The sequence below is a fragment of the Empidonax traillii genome, unplaced genomic scaffold (genome assembly GCF_003031625.1).
Source record: "Empidonax traillii isolate 1590-97213 ecotype Southwest subspecies unplaced genomic scaffold, ASM303162v1 scaffold931:size327931, whole genome shotgun sequence".
Classification (NCBI taxonomy): domain Eukaryota; kingdom Metazoa; phylum Chordata; class Aves; order Passeriformes; family Tyrannidae; genus Empidonax; species Empidonax traillii.
In genome coordinates, this window is record NW_020956124.1 from 259794 (window position 1) to 277309 (window position 17516).

At 44.1% G+C, this 17516-nt stretch overlaps 1 protein-coding gene across 1 annotated transcript in view; it reads right to left on the reverse strand.

Annotated features, from left to right (window-relative positions):
- The window catches only part of DMTF1 (cyclin D binding myb like transcription factor 1), a 31628-nt gene extending 30843 nt beyond the window's left edge, over positions 1-785 (reverse strand). The window contains exon 1 of the mRNA XM_027903084.1: positions 653-785. The gene's annotated coding sequence lies outside the window, so the exon portion shown is untranslated. The remainder of the gene's footprint in view (positions 1-652) is intronic.
- Positions 786-17516: the final 16731 nt, after the last annotated feature.

Sequence of the window (17516 nt, forward strand, 5' to 3'; positions counted from 1 at the left end):
CCACAAGCTCAAGACACCTCAAGCGAGGGGAAAATGGGAGATTCAAACGCGATCGTGCAGGATGTCCTTTATTACAAGACATCCAATGCGGGGGGGAGGGAGTTAAAAACAGAAATTAACACCATAAAAAGTATTAATTAAAACACAGCAAATATAGTAAACGCGCTGGCCGCCCTGCCCTCCCAAGGGTGCCCAGGTTTGGTGATTTCCAGGGTCTGTCCATCCCCTTCCCCAATTTCCCCCTGCGCAGCGCTTCCGACGCCCGGGCAGCACCCCGGGAAGGGCTGGCCCAGGGCTCTCCCAAGGGAGCAGCCGGCGGGAGGCAGCGGCCCAGCCCCAGCACTGCCCCCGGGGCGGCGGCTCCGGACCCGCCTCAGCGCCCGCCTCAGCCCCGCGGCCGCAGCGCCGCCATTTGGCCCCGGGGCCGCCGCCATTTTCCCGCGTCCCCGGCGGGCGGCGGCGCGGGGTGACCTCACCGCGGGCCCCGCTGCCCGCCCGGCCCGGCCCTGCCCTGCCCGCCCGCCAGGCCGGTCGGAGCGCGGCGAGCCGCGAGGCCGCACCCGGCCGCTCCCTCCCCGCCCCGTCCCCGCCGCGCTCCGCCGCCGCCCGCAGCTCCCGGCCCTGCGATCCCACAGGGCCCCTGCGCACTTACTTCCTGTTTTGGGTCCGGGCACTTGAGAAACCAGGATGGAGACTCCCAAGTACCAGGATGGAGGCGCCGGGCGGGCGGCGGGCGGCGAGCGGGGGAGGCGGAGGCGGCGGGGCGAGGCGCGGCGAGCCCGCCGGAAGGGCCCGCGCCCGCCCGCCCGGCGCTTCCGCCCGCCCGCCCGGCGCCACAGAGAGCGCGGAGCGCGGCCCGGAGCGCCGGCGGCGCCACAAAGCGCACGGAGCCGCCTCGCTGAGGGGCGCCCGGGGACGGACACCTCCTCATAACACCCACACGGCCTTCCTCGCAGTGTCGATTAAGCCCTGAGAATATCGAGTTCGAGCTGTGGCCGAACACCACCGCGGCTCTAAGTCCCGTGCCCAGTCTTTCATTAAGCACCTCCAGAGACGATGTCTCCACCACTGCCCTGTTCCGATGCCTGATCGATTTCACTATTCACTTCCCTCCTTCCCAACGACCTCGCAAAAACTAAGGCTTATAATAGAAAATGAGCTGTAAAGCCCACAATAAACAAGCGTGTTTGCAGCGCTTTTTGCCCTGTGGGCTGGGTGCCTGAAGGTGCCACAATCCTTTCGCAAAATAGAGTCCACCCTCTGAGCCCTCTCACAGACAAACAGGGTAGATAAGGGCAAGAGGGCACCTGGCATCCCTTGCCCGCGATTTATTGTCTAAAATCCTTGTAGCACTTTTACCACATAGTCCCTTTTTGGCCACTTCCCTCCAGCTGCATCCTCCCCAAACCTTGAGAGCTTTAAAACGTGCCCTCGTCCTCTGAGAACAGCATTTTCTACAAACCTTCCTCACAGGCGGTAGGAATCCTGACACCTTGGGAGAGGCCAGCAGAATCTGTTTGCCAAGGAGGATTCAATTGTCCTAAACATCTGGTGCCTTTTAATACCTCAAACCCTTAAAAGCCTCAAAGATGCCTGCAGGGAACTGGGCAGCATGACCAAGGGAGCCTTGATTGCTTCTGAGGCAGCAGATGGAGGGAGGCAAGGCAGGACTGATGCCCATCTAGCCTAGGACATCTCAGACGGGGTTAGATGACCATGATTAGGCAACTGCATCTTACCCATAAGGTTGCAGGTCCTTCTGGTTGCCCTGAGTATGCTACAGCCCTGAGATACTGGGGCAAACAGGGTCCTCCCAGCATGGCTCTGTGTTTCTGTGGAAGGCAGGGAAGTAGAAAAGGACCTGGGGGTGTTGTTTGACAGCTGGCTGAATGTGAATCAGCAGTGTGCCCAGGTGGCCAAGAAGGCCAGTGACATAGTGACATCCTGGCTTCTATCAGGAATAGGGTGGGCAGCAGGACGAGGGTAGTGACAGTGCCCCTGTACTTGGCACTGCTGTGGCCACACCTCAAATCATGGGTTCAGTTTTGGACCCCTCACTACAAGAAAGACATTGAGGGGCTGGAGCAGGTCCAGAGAACGGCAACAGAGGTGGTGAAGGGGATGGAACATAAGTCTGTTGAGGAGGGAATGCAAGAGCTGTTTATCTCCAGGATAAACACACTGGAGGCGTCTATCCTGGAGAAAAGGAGGCTCAGGATGACCTTGTCACTCTCTACAACTCCCTGAATGGGGGTTGTAGCCGTGTGGGGGTCAGTCTCTTCTCCTTGGTAGCAAGCAACAAGACAAGAGGAAACAGCCTCAAGTCGTGCCAGGGCAGGTATAAATTGGAGATTCCAAAAAATTTCTTCACTGAAAGGGTGGTCAAGCTTTGGAATAGGCTGCCCAGGGAAGTGGTGGAATCACCATCCCTGGGAGTGTTCAAAATACATGTAGATCTGGCACTTACAGACATGGTTTAGTGGTGGACTTGGCAGTGCTGGGTTAACACTTGGACTCAATGATCTTAGAGGTCCCTTCCAGCCTTAATAATTACAAAGCTCAGTTTTGCTGTGTCTTACTCTACATTAAAACAGTCATGAAGAAAAGGTGGGGATTTGCACCTGTGAAACAAAGGCTTGTAGGTGGGACTCAGAATTGTCTTGGGAAGGCAGAGCAGGTTGTGGAGGAGACACTGCACATAAAACTACGTTGGGAAAGAGTGGAGATAAAATGTGTAGCTGGGACAAGAAGGTAGCTGGGATAAGGAGCTGAAAGCAAGACTTATAGCATCTGTTTTGTTCAACAAACACTTAAATTAGTTGTGGTCTCTGTGTACTTGGTATTTCTGTACATCAAACCTTAGGAATCTCAAGTTCCACACCCTTTCCCTTGAATTCCAGGGAAGAGTTTAAGTACCTAGTGCCCTTAGGCACTAACTGGCCAAAACAGAGGTACAATTTGTTTTTCTAGCCTTGTGTACAGCTGTTGGACTCACCAGCCATGATCTGGTACAGCTTCTTTTTTTTCTTTCCCCCAGTTTTTGCCACAAAGGACACATGGACCATGCATTTGCCTGGCTTTGTTTTGTTGCTGTTGTTATTCTGGTTTTTTGGTCTGTTTGGAGGGGTTTTTTTATTTGGTTTGGTTTCAAGGCAGCTATGGGCTTGCTTTAAAAATTATGAGGTATCACTTCCTGGAGCTGTACCAAAATGCATCATCAGGAGGCTGAGTTCAGACTGTGCAGGAAGCAATATTTCTGACATTTCATAGAAGTCTTCACCATATGAAAATTTCTAAAATGACCTCATGCACTTAGCAGCAAACAGAAAGAGGGCTCCTTTCACACCATACGTAGTTTCCCCATATGTAATGAGCCCTCAGTTATGAGCCTTTTCTGGGCTGGATATGAAGTCTTTCTCCCTATTTTCTTTTTATCTTATTTATCTGGATGTACCTCATAGAAAACAATATTTTAACTGCAAAATCTGTACCTCCTTTTACATAGTGGTGTTGTTTGGGGATGTGCCATAGTGAGATATAAAGATGATAAGCTGCAAAGTGGCAGCACTTTGAGGACTAAGCCGCTGGGAATTTTATACCACCATTTTATTCATAGATCTGCAAGACTTTGTGCACAGTTTTGCAATAATGTTTGTGCCCCATTCTCTGTTTATGCAATAGAAAGGATATCACTTTCCTCACAGATATGTGCTATATAACCACACTCAGGAACATTTACTTGATGTCAAGTTCAAAGTAGATGTAGATGAAACGGTGACTGGAGTTGTCTGGTGCTTCAGGAGCAGGATAAAATCTCACCCGGTAACGCTCTTGTTCTGTGGAGCAAATGAGGTTCATGCATCCTGAGTTATCTCGTGTTAATGGAACGGTTACATGCATCTATACCTATTTAAGTTGATGAAAGACTCAACACAGAGTTTGCTATGGACCTAACAATCTCTTTTTTTAAATTAAGTTAGCTTTTTATCAACTCATACTGAATTTTATTCCAGAGGCCTCATGCTCCTGGTAGCCACCAGATGTCCCTACTACCACATGCCGCCAGTTGCATCGCAGAGACAACATCTCTCCCTCTGCTGCAGTGGAGTTAAAGCCCAATTAAGATTGCTTTGTAGGTACAGTACACTCCCTTCTCATCAGGCATTAGGGGAGAAGTGAGACTGTAGCGCTGCTTGGTAAGATGAAGAGGTAAGAAGGAAGATTAGTGTGCTGGTGACTCACTGAAAATCCTGAAGCCAAAGTGTGAACTTCATAATCCAGAATCCGTTTAGGTGGGTGGTGACAGAAAGCTTGGCACAGAACCTTTTCTGTAATAGAAGGAATAAAGTTTTATTCTGCAAGATTCAAGAGGGGAAATGCAAAAATTAGAAATTAGAAAATTAGAAATTAGAAAAAATATTAGAAAATATATTATTAGAAAAAAATTATTATTATTAGAAAAATACTGGGAGGTGTTCAGGGTGGATGATGTACCAGATGGCATGAAATGTGTCTGGCCTTAGCAGCTTGGTTTTGAACTGAACCATAAAAGTGTGTATGGTGTAAATATGAAATAGGTAACCAATAGGAGTAGTAGTGATCAATATAGGCGGCCCTGGAGCAGACTGTTGTAGGTGGAAGAGAAAGCAATAACTCTAATTATATTATCTATCCTATGGTCTGGTGTATGAACATGTTGCTTACTGCCTAGGGAGACTGACATCCCAGATGATGTGCAGCTGAGCCCAGGAAGGGCTGGTGAGGCACTTGCAGAGATGAGCTGATACAGGAATCTCCTCAGCTCTTCATGATAACATGATGTCAGTAGTGTACCCTTTATGGAGAATCTCCTTCCAAAAGCACATCTGCAGCCATGTGTCCTCAGCTGTCTCTCTTTTTGGTTTTTTTTGCCTGTATCTCCTACTTTGGCAGCTGCCTCACTTTCTTAAATCTTCCTGAGCAGGGGCCCCACATGCTGCCCTACTTTTTTGGCACGTAGCAGCATTTACAGCAGTTTTAGAACTGACCAGAGCAGATAAAAGTGGCCTATGCTGCAGCAAGGATGGGGAACTTAAGAATTTTGGCTTCTGTAAGTTCATTAAATGATTAAATGAAAAAGGAAGCACTAACTTCAGTGGACTGGATCTCAACAGGGAGGTCTCTGCACTGACATCAGAAGGAGCTTTGGTGCTCACAGGGCAATGGTCCTTCTCCTCTGCCTTGGTATATAAAATGTGCCTTGCTTAATGCAGCCTGGTGTACTGGTCCCAGTTTAGACCCTGGACTGGTTCACTGTTCTTGACTGTGATTTTGTGGAGAGATGCTGCCACAAATGGTGCCTTTTTCCTTAGGTTGTTGCAATCCAGAGCTCCAGAAGTTCTCCTCATTTGGCTGCATGCATTTATCTGTTGTGCCCACTTAGCATGAGATACTCCCTCTGCCCCTTTGTGTTGGTGGAGCTGAAACACTGATTTGACCCACCAAATGTCCACTGCTGTAACTCCATCCATTCCCAGTCGCATTGCCAGATATTTGGGTGCTTAGCATCAGTTCAGGATTCACAGTCCAAAAATGCATCTTAATTGTCAGTCATAAAAATTTTGCTCCAAGCAATAATCAAGTCCACAGAGAAGACTGGACTATCTCTTGTGGATTGTCACTTGACTAGCCTTTGTACATGTTTTTTTTCATCCTTCCCCAAGAAACTGTATCTTTCGCAGACAGGGGTTGGACTTGATGATCTTGGAGGTCTTTTCCAACCCCATCTATTCTACGATTCTATGATTCTATGGAGATGTTACTCTCTAGGGCAGGGAATTTCTACGTGGAAGCAGTAGTCGACACAATCTGGAGGAAACAAACCTGGAGGGAAAGACACCTCCTTTCCTCACTGCATGGTCCTACAGACAGGCTGATTCCTGTTTGTTTATGAGATTTTTCATATTTACATGGATTTCTATCTCACTATATATGTATGTATCTAGTTACATATGGGTACAGCAAATATATTCATTACTCATTGACAGAAAAAACATTTCTATATATAAACAATCTAGTATTTATATCACACTTGCTCATTTATATGCTCACAGTTTGGTAGGGGCTGGCTATGGAGGATTGCTCAGGCTCTGAAGTGCTGCCACGAAAGAGAGAGATGCCAGAAAAGGAGTAAGAGAGCATTGGTGGGAGCTTTTGTGGGTTCTTCACTGCAGAATGAATCTCCTCTGAGAAGAATTATTACCTTGTGGCCTGGGCTAGGAATAATCCTATAGAGATTAGTGCCTCATTTTGGGACCTTGTCTGCGGTGACAATGTCATACTTTCCTCCCTTGCACCTGTTTGAGGCTGTAATGGACTGACCCACCTTGAAATTCTCTTGATACATTTTGAGTGTCTGCTGTGTCACTTACCCTCTGTCAGAATCCTGCAAAATATTAGGGAATGGCACTGTATTCAGGAGCCTCCACACACAGTTTGTGGAACTGGGAATGAAGGCATTTTCTTGTCTTTTTTTTTCCTGAAACCTCTACTGAGACACCTAAATTCCGATTGCAGTCAGCCTGGGCTGCATGACAAGCACACCTACCACCTGGATTGCCATCTAGAGGAGCCCAGCTTTTCTCCCAATCTGGAACCATGGCAGTAGCCATCCCACTGAACCCAACCCAAGAGTAGGAATGGTGCTGATATGGCTCAACATGAAGAAGAAGAAGAAGGACTAGAGTCCTAGAGACAGTGAGCAGAGGGCAAGTTGCCATCAAGGCCTACATGAGTCTGAGCTGTCAGTGACACTGCAATGAGGCATTCGTCCTGCTATTGAGTTTAGCAGGGAGGCAACTGTGCAATTCACAGTATCCATAAAGAATTTGGTGGCTGGAGTGGGTATCCAGGAGAACAGGAAGGAGGAACTGGTTTCTGTGAAATGGTGTATGGACAGCAGAAGAGGAGAAGGAACAAGGCTTCACAAGATCACTGGCAGAAGAGAAGGGGGAGAAATGGACAGAGCAGATAGGAGGAGCAGATGGATCCCAGCTGGGAGGTGATTTACTGTATGCTACTGAAATCAGAAGTGCTGATGGCAGGGGGTCATGGGCAGAGTGGGAGCCTCAGACAGAATTTATTACAGAAGCCCTCTTCTTGAGTCACAGGGTGCAGAAAGGACCCCCTTGCTTTCTAAATTCCTTCCCAGAGAGGAGTCTATGTGTGGCTGGATCCAGTCTAAGACTGTCAACAGTCAATGTGTAATGGATTATATAGGTGTAATCATAGAATCATAGAATCATAAAATCAAATGGGTTGGAAAGGACCTCTGAGATCATCAAATCCAACCTTTGATCCACTACCACCACAGTTACTAGACTATAGCACTCAGTGCCACATCCAGTCTCTTCTTAAACACTGCCAGGGATAGAGAATCCACCACCTCCCTGGGCAGCCCATTCCAATGTCTGATTACCCTCTCTGTAAAGAATTTCTTCCTAACATCTAACCTAAACCTCCCCTGGCAGAGCCTGAGGCCATTTCAAACCTTTATAAAACTTTGTCCTGCAGGATTAAGGATGGCAAACCAGATATGTTTATATAAATATATGTGATCTATTGTGATAATGATTAGACAAAAAGATCTTAATCAGAATTATTTACTACACATTATAGGAACTGTAACAACAATTATAGTGCACTAGGAAGCAATATTGAAGCAATTACATTGAAGCAATTGTATTAAAGCAATTGTATTCAAGCTAGCAAACCCAATTATTAATAGAGATTGATGTTACTCACCCATACCAATGACCATGGACAAATCTCTTCCACTCAACCTTGGAGGGCATCTCCACTTGTGGGAGGACTCCCATATGTACCTCCCAAGAAGGAGTGTGTTGGAATACTCCAGCATTAAATTTGGGACTTGGCTTTTATAGTATAAAGTATTTTACCAAGTCTACCATATTTTTATCTCACTATCAGGATGCTTAACTTTGGGATTGATAAGTCAGAGTGGTTTCAGCACTGTTCAACACCAAAAGCTGCTTGATGCCCCCTTCTTCATTTACCACTAATAGCTTTGCAAGCAGGGCATTGTTTGAGTTGCTTTCTGCGTTCCAGGCAGAGCACCCTGCTGCACAGAGGGAGGCATGAGGACAGGGTAGCAAAATTTAGTTCCTTCTGCAGGAGGGCCAGGCAAAAGTGGACAGGTGCTTTCTGCATCACATCGTGCACTGGTTGTGTGCAGGGGCTTGGGTGGGCAGAGGGGCAGCAGCTGTGTATGGGAGGGAGGGACAACATGAGGGCCAAGAGCTGCTTCCTTGGCCTATGTTGTCCGTAAAATCCATAAAATTGGAATGGTCATGGTCTTGAACTCTGTGAGGAACTTTGGGAGGACAGTGATGTATTCCACAGTGAAAGAATGTGTCTTGTTTTGGAGCTGCAGGTCGATTCAGCTTTTATGTAGGTTCAGCTTTTTGGCAGTGTTTGCCAAATGCTGGCTACCATGAAAGCAATTACAGAGCTGTGCATTTAAAGGGGACAAAGTGTTTCTTCAGGCAAAATGTGCCATTTATCATGTAATTCTACTCTCTGCTGGCAGATGGTGCTGTGATATATCCAGGATCTGTGAACCGGGTTTTTCAACTCCGAGAGGATGTGAGCAACCAGCATCTACTTTATATTTTTCGCTCTGGTTTGTTCCTGAATTTGTTTTACTAGGACATGAAATTCTTCTCATCTTTGTTGTTCTGCTTCCACCTTCAACTATCTAAGCAGGTCAGCCAGTTTTATTTTTGTCTTTGGGTTATCACAGAGCTGGCAGGCGGAATGCAACTCCAAACTCAAATCTTTCCATCGAAAGAAAAGCTATTTGTGGCATTATTCCCCACAATGTAAGATTTTCTTATGTTTACAAAACGTGCCTTTTGGGTCCATGCTGCTTTTGCACTCTCCCTTTCGTAGCAGCATGAAGTTTCTGTCAATATATACACCAGAGACACAACCTAAACAACCTCTGATGGTCACTTCTGCCCTAGTTTTAAATATTTCTTTTTATCTCTCATGTTTGATAATGTAATCCATTGTTGATTGTTCTTCTTGCAATATACAGTGTGACTAAAGATTTCTCTCAGTGGTTTCTTTCTTTGAAACAAAAAGCCCAACAACCAACTCAAACCCTTTTACATGGAAAAACAAGAATATTTGGGGAAATTAGTAAAGGATGTAATCAACCTATTTAATCTCTAAATTTATAGATCTAAAAAGCTGTTGAAAAATTCAGTAATATATCTCATCTGCTTTCTAGAAATGCTGTCCAAGAGGTGCTTAAACTCTTCTTTCTTTGCTTGAGAGGTCCCTGGAGCCCTGCACCCACATTCTTGGAGAGTGGCTGAAAGAGCTGGAGCTGAAGACCAGAAACACCAAGAAAAAGAAAGACCCTCTTCCTGCAGCCAGCACACTTAGAGCCAGACAAGGATTTCTTTCACTACCATCAGATTTCTCCTGTGGGGATGCAATGTAAAAGTCCTTCATACTCCAGGGAGCTGGATGTGAGACCCTGTTTTTTTTCTACCCAGCTGAGCATCAGGCCTCCTACCCTGGGTTTGTGTCAGGCTCAGTGTAAAAGGAGAGGGAGCAAATCCTCCTGCCTTTACCATCCTGCCAGAATGCTACATGACTGAAGTGATCTGGGTTAAGAAAAATAGGTAATTTTTTGCTGTTTTTCTGCTTTGTCCTGGATCTTTCCGGTGACCCAGTTTCCAGCACAACCCCATAAAGATCTTACAAAGCCAGAAAAGAGAACTGCAGGGTGTGAGCAGGAGTGTTTGCAGGGAGACTACCTTAGATATCTCTTTGCATAGCTTCACCACTGAGGAGAATATGCCCATGAACCTGTGCTCCACACTGAGGAGGAGCCTGGACAGAGGCCTGCCAAATCCCAGGGAAGGGACTGTGCCAGAAACTATCATGCAAAAAGAAGTGAGCACTGGTTCTTTCCTTTTAATAAAGAAACAGTCCATCAGGGATCTGTTCTAAGGTGATGTCCAAGTGGATGGGTCCTGACATGTAGGTGCCTAACATTTCCTATGGATGCCTCACACTCAGGAAGAGAGAGAGGCCAACTTAGGGAGACAAGGTTATCCTCCAACATCTTGAGAAATGTTTGCATTTGCCTCAGAAGCACCAAGGAGATCCCTCTGATACTTAAGCATATCTGGAACTCAGGTAGGAGGTTACAAACTCAGCACTTCATAAATAACGTCAATAACATCAATCCAGTCCTGCACAGCCACGTTCTTCAGAAACATTTATCTTGCTGATTGCAATTCCACGTGAAGTCATAAGGAATCGATGGGTCTTGGTGCAAGATTATACCCAGTGCTAGGACCCAGTTTCAGTGGTGATTTAAAGTGCCCATGTCCCTTGTCTTGGGCTCTCTCATCTATTCAGAGCAAGGCTCAGATGCCAGGTGCTCTGTGGAGTGGAATTCCATGCCCATGTGCCAATGCACTGATGTGGGGAGGTTGAGTATGAGTGGGAGAAGTTGTCTCTTGCAGGGTAGGACTTGACACCCAAGCCACAACTGATTTGTTTTTTCTTATTACAGATGTGCAAAATCTGATGAGAATAATCTCCAGAAGCAATTAAAGCAGTAAATTAAATTTGGCGATTTACAGAGCAGTGGCCAGGATAACACTGTCCACTTCTAAAAATTACAGTGATGGACCTCAGACAGGGCTGTATTTCTGTGTGATTTAGCAGAAATATGTTTCACATTCTAATCTGATTTCCTAGGCTAGAGAAAGTGTCTAAATGAGCTGATAATACCTGGCAGCTGTCAAATGACTTTTTGCCATCTAGGGAGAAACGGAAGAATATATGTTCTGATCTCCTGCTCCTTAAGTTAGAGGATGAAAGAAATGGAAAGGGTTTAAGTTGGAAATGAGATCATGCATTATGCCCTTTGGACAGCATGTAATCTGGCTAATGGCATCATGGAGCTATATAAATAACTTCATTAAAATGAACTTGTTTCAAATGAGCTAAATAAATCAGACTCATTTGTCAAAGATCTGGGGTGAAATAATCAGGTTAATTTAAAGCTGCTCGCTGGGGGGATGATTCCTGAATTTCTTCCACCACTGAAACCGCTTTCGGTAGCTTCAGTCACCAGTGGGAGCCCTGATCCCAACGAGAAAATGAGGACTGGGCTTCCACGTCTGCCTTTTCAGGAGCTCCTCTCTTGGTGTGTGTTCCAGGGCATCTAAAGGATTGTTCAAGACCCACCAGATCTAAACCCTTTGGTTGGGAGCTGTTCAACCCCCGAGTCTGCGCTCTGCTGTTTTCTCTCTGCCTCAGAATGAATTGTGACATGAATGTTAAGTAATTGCTTTTGGTACAGATCCCTGCCTTGGTGGGAGGACTACATGGTGCTGCAGGTCTTTTCCACACACTTAATTCAGTGCTCTGCACCTGACTTTTCCCTTTCTTCATGAAGCCCTTTGCTTTAGCAGTTTCTGCAGAGGTCAGAAGGATAAATCCAGTTCTTCAGGCTGCAGATGAACTTGCTCCTCTGTGGTAGGGATGAATAATTACCTGCTATAGACCCATTAAACTGCGGGAGTCAGTTGGGCTGTGCAGATTTAGATCAACTAAAGATGTGGTTTTGTAGGGAGTGAATGAGTAGGAAAACTGTCCCATACAGATGCAGGCTGTCTGTCTGTCTGTTCTTTCTCAGGCAAACCTCAGATTTTAGGTCGTACTCCAATGTAAGAGTAACTGCCCATGTGCCATCACCATGCTCTGTGCATCCCACCTTTACCATATGACCAGTTTTCTCATTGCTGCATTTTGGATACTTTTACATAGTAGAGAGAAAGGATAAGAACATAGATCTCATGGAAAATGAGTTTACAATCAGCATTTGCTGGCAGCCACATTTCAAACAAAGGAGCAAGAAATCGATTCTTTGTGTTTATATCTTCCAAGATCAGAGTTGTGAGTACAGCACATTGTGCTCTTACACAACAAATCTGCCTGTAGCTGACAGCTATGGATTTATCATATGAGAAATTGGGCTGTGAATTCAACTTTCAGCAATAAAAAGACTTTCAGCTCTTTAATACATCTCGGTCCTGCCCCTTGGTTGTGTTCCAGCACAGGTAAAGGGACATGTGAATGACTTCAGACTGCAAGAGAAATTCTTTGTTCCCGAAGCACTGATTTATCCAGCTTGGTTGCTGATGGCAACCTCTGGGCTACTCTAGCCCTGTGAGATGGAAACAACTTTGATATCTGTTCACCAATCTCATCCCCTCCTTCTGTCTCAATCAGCTGGTTGACATCCTGCCTGAGGACTGTCCTAATCCTAGTGACAGGACGTGAGGGAATGGCCTGAAGCTGTTCCAGGGGAGGTTTAGGTTGGATATTAGTAAAAAGTTTTTCCCCCAGAGGGTAGTTGGGCCTTGTAACAGGCTCCTCAGGGCAGTGGTCACAGCACCAAGCCTGACAGAGCGCAAGAACCATTTGGATGATGCTCTCAGGCACATGGTGTGACTCTTGGGGATGGTCCTGTGCAGGGCTAAGAGTTGGTTTCGACGATCTTGTGTGTCCCTTCCAACTCAGCATATTCTGTGATTCTAATCACAGTTTATCTTCCCGTTCCCAGTCTGGTCTGTACCTGCAGACAGATACATGGCTGTGCTTCCCGGTGGAGCACTCTGGCCCTGTAGCGTTTGGGTTGTTTTTAGCAATTTGGGAACTCATGGTTAGGATGAAAGCCACGCAGTCACCACCCACCTCTCAGTGGGGTCAGCTCAGGAGCAAGTGCTGGGCAGAAGCTAAAATGCATTCCCAGGGTCTTGGATTCAAGGGAGCATGAGAAAGAGAGCCCCAGCTATGAGCTGCAGGATTCAGTTCACAACCAGCTCAAAAAGAGATTGAACTAAGAAATTCTAGGCTTATTATCAGTGTTGTAGCATGTGCTGAGATTCCCTCTCCCCCCAGCTCCTGGTTACAGGGTGGCTTTCTCCTCTGACAGCCATTAACAAACGTGTCAGCTCACTGAGGGCCAGCAGAGCTGCAGTGTTAGTGCAAGTCACATCCATATCAAATAACAGCTGGGTGTGTGGGGCCAGAGGTTGTGTTGCTGCAGTGTATGGGATGTGATGTTGAAGGATGTGCTAATCCCTTAGCAAATGTCAGCGTGCTGCCTGCAGTGGGGATCAGATTGTGTCCAAGCAGAAAACTTTGCTTCAAGCTCAAAAGCTGTTTGTGTTACTATGAGTTTCTGTTATGGTAATTTTGATAGTGCAGGTTTCTCTGTATAGGACTAAAACATGTTATTTTCTCACTTTCTTAAGAGGAAAGAAGTCATCCTTCTAGAGATTTGAAAGCATATGGGAGATATTGTGGTTATATGATTTTTTTTTATTCATTCCAGGTGTGTCATATCCTCCTGATGTATACTGCTGTAAATCTGAATTTATCCCACCTGAATGACTTTTGTCAGAATCTGTCCAGTGTTCTTCAACAGATTTTCAGTCTAAACTGATGGAGTTAACCAGTAGGATCACTCTTACTAGTGAAGTGAGCAGGATTTACGTTCCTAGTATGAGACTTATTCTTTCAAGTAATTTGTAAAAGCTTTCTAACCATCTTGAGCCAACCAGAATTAAAATAAAGGACAAAATACTACACTCATGAACATATGGCCACTTTCCTGCATTGTAGCAGTTGAGTGCTATACTGCAAACTGCATCCTTCTTCCTAATATAATTTATTTTTTTATCTGTTCAATCGTTTTTAAAATGAATTTGTTCTCAAATTAAATCAGCACAAATCTTTACTATGGTATGAAATTGCTGGCAGGGTAACTTTCAGTGCAGCTTAGTATCTAGAAGGAGTAGGGGGCAGGAAAAGAAGATGCTGGTGATGACAAAGATCACTGGGTGACAAAAAGAATTTTAGAAGGGACATTTCAGCTGAAGAACATGTATTTACATCTCTTTCTCTCACTAAAGTCAAACACAGCTTCCTCAAGCGTTGATAACAAGGCAAAGGAAATGAGGCTTTATATACTAAAACCCCCCATCACTCTAAAGAACAGTGAAAGGATACTTGGCCTGCCTCAAACAGGTGGTTCTGAATTGTCTATATAGGAAATTCTTTTTCATCTTTGCAGCTGATGAGGCATGCCATTGGTGATCAGAAAAATCTGTGTTCAGGGGGAAAAAAAGTAATCTCTCCCAATGGGACTGACAAGAAAAACAAGAAATTACAAAATCCTTTTGTTTTCCCCCCTCAAATGAATGATATGCCAATCAAAATACTCTGTCATCAATCAGTTGCTTTGGAAAGAAAATCTAAAATCATCAATGTTAAGATCATAGTCTTAAGATCTGCTTCTTATATGTTCTTCCCTTTAAGACAATCTGAGCATCCATACGAGCAGAAGGAATTAAATTATCAGCCCTCAGGATTGCCAGTGTGTAAATACAGAAGTATATTCTTAAGTTCAATCATGAATGGTTCTATGAATTTAGATCAGGAACATAAATGCTGGTATCCCAAGCTATACAGATTTTTTAATCAATATTTGGGTATTTGGGGCCTTTTTCAGACTGGCTGAAATCCAGGGAGTCATAGAAGTTAAAGAGCCTGAATTTGAGGTTCTTGCACAAATGTTGCAAATCCCTTTTAGCCTTTTTGCAATTTCCCTGCTGAGAAATATTGTCAGCAATGATAAATAAAAATATTTGACATATATCAGAAATATTGCCAGCTATGGCAAACAGCCCTATGATTAGAAAGCTTATCAATTCCTAATTATTTTTGAAAAACAATTAGTTCTGGTTACATATTTGAAAAAATCTTGATAAGTAGTCAAACAATGCATGGTTGAAACAATGTCAGTTGTAACATCAACTCTTTTAGGTATTATATAGCACCTCAGCCGTCTTGAAAAGACAGCTTTTAATAATTCACATATCCCTGTAGTGTGGATTAGTCACCACAGACAGTTATGAGGAGTAAATAGAAAAACAAAATGGAAAAAACCCAAGTATTCTGCCACTGACAGTGAATATTGAAGATATAAATTCCAGAAAAGAACAAATAAATACGGTTGATATATATATGAAGTGCTGAACTAAAGGATTTAATGTGTTGAATGGGCTTTGGTTTTGGGGGGTTTTGTGTGCAGGTTTTTTTGTTTGTTTTGTTTTGTGGGTTTTTTTGGGTTGTTGTTTCTTTATCCACCTTTTTTTTTTTTTTTTTTTTTTTTTTTTTTTTTTTTTTTTTTTTTTTTTTCTTTTCTTTTCAGAACTGTGCCTTTAATCTCAGGGCTGTTTGCTGCCTGCAGCAGCAGCAGCAGCTGAGAGTCAGGCCAGACCATCTCTCAGGTCTGATGCAGGATGCTGCACACTGAGTCCTGGCTTTTTCCTCTGTCTTTCCCTTTTTAATGGTGGTTTGACCACAGAATCTCTTCTAGTTGACCGTAGAGGGGCTCTAGCCTTTTATACCTTGCTCCTTCAGGCTGGTGTAATTGCCTTCAACCTGTTCATTGGTAGCAGCAAGTCAGACTCCAGCACTAAAAAGTAGGTTCCAGGTGCAGATTTCCAATGTGCTCCGAACTCATCTCTGAATATTTTCTAAATGTGGCTCTGCTTATGTCTGAAGCCAAGGTAGAGAGGCAGAAAAGGTCACTTTTAAATATTATATCTACATCCAGCCTTCTCCCAGTTTTTGTCGCATTCAGAAGGGATTTGGATGTGGACCCTGTCAAAATTCAGTAGTATAAGATATTTTCCCTGAGTGCCGCATGGAATTGTGTGAAGTCACTCTCGCTCTGTGACCTTCATAGAATCTGCCAGTCAAGTTCATTTTTTCTATGCAGCTATTTTTTAACCTCTCAGCGTGTAATAGCTCCATTATGTGCATGAAGAGCTGAGGGAGAGGTGAATATTGCAATGGAGAAGTGACAAAAGCGTGATGTATTTTCTGAGAAATTATTTCTAGGCAACTTCATTACATTGGTTAGCTACAAAAAATTGCAAAGAGAACTAACATCTGAGAAAATTAACAAAAATTACCTATCTTGTGCGCTGCCAATAAGAAAAAGATGAGTCAAATTTATCAGAAAGAAAAAAAACCCTAAAAAACCCATTTCACCAACAGCCCAGCAGCATGTATGAGAGACAGACAGATTTCCTTAGAAATGTCTCTTTTTTCTATTTTCTCACTGCAGGTAATCATTACCTTTTGATTTGAACAGCTCTGTGCAAATTTGTTTTGTTCTGCTTCTGTAAATAGGAAATGGAAAGAAGTGTGGTATTGTGGGGCTGCACACAGAGCAGGCAGACAGGAATTCTGTCTCCTCACTTTGCCTCTGTGTTGCTGCTTAACCTTCCATGAAGTACTTGTGCCTTGTCCTGGTCAAAAATTAAAAATACTCAATTTTCAATTCACCCGTGTTCCAAAACTGAGGCTTTTCTCTAAAAAAAGTTGTTGATTAAACAAATAGTAGTAACAACATTTGGATTGGATCACCAAAAAAAAAAAAATTTTAAGATCTATTTCCATCAAGAAAATCATAACCAAAAATCTTTTTTTTTTTTTTTTAAATATATTTTTGTTTTCCTTACTCTAAGGGGGAAAAGTCTGAGCTGTCCTTTTAAAATACATAAACCTCTGGAGCATCATCTGTATACCACTGTTCTCATGGTGTGACATATCCCAGTTTGGGCTCCTATCCAGGTTTTCACGGTTCCATGCCATGGTTTATAACACAGTTTAGTTCCACTCAAACATATAACACCAGTTTAAATGACAGTCCAGTCACTGTCATATTCTAGTGTGTTTTAGCACCTCTTTCCTTCTCTCTCATCATTGTGAGCATGGCAGGTTTTCAATTTTTGAGATAAAGAGAATGTTATTTACTGTCTCAAAACATGATGAAGTTTGATTAATATTGATCCAATATCCTGAAACTACAGAATTGGTACATTTGTATTAATTTATTTTTTGAATTTGAAATTGCATCTTCAGTTTTGTCTTCTAGCTTGGCCACTCAGCCATTGCCAGTTTCAGACAATTTTCAGAGCAGAATGGTTACTGTGCAGAGGTTTTTTGACTCTTCCACCATTTCCCCATGACAATATGTAAACCAAGATCCTCATTATAGGATGGGGAGCTGAAGAAGAGCTTTTTTTTCCCCTCCATCTGTCTTTGAGTTTCAAAAGGTAAAATCTCCCTGTGTCAGAGACAGGACAAAAATGGTAGATGGAGGATTCAGGCTTGAATCCTGACCCAGACTTCAGCCTACCTCCTGCTTACCCCAGGCACTGCAGCTCTTGGCTCCATGGCATGATTCTTAGTTTTTCTTGTGAGGTATTTTGCACTTTCTTTAATCAGTTAAATAATCTTTAGGTCAGTCAGAGATTTCTCTGCCTTGGAAATAGCCAGTTTCAAAATGGTTTGGACTCAGAGGTGCATTCCCTCAGCCGAAGAAAACACATTTAATAACAACT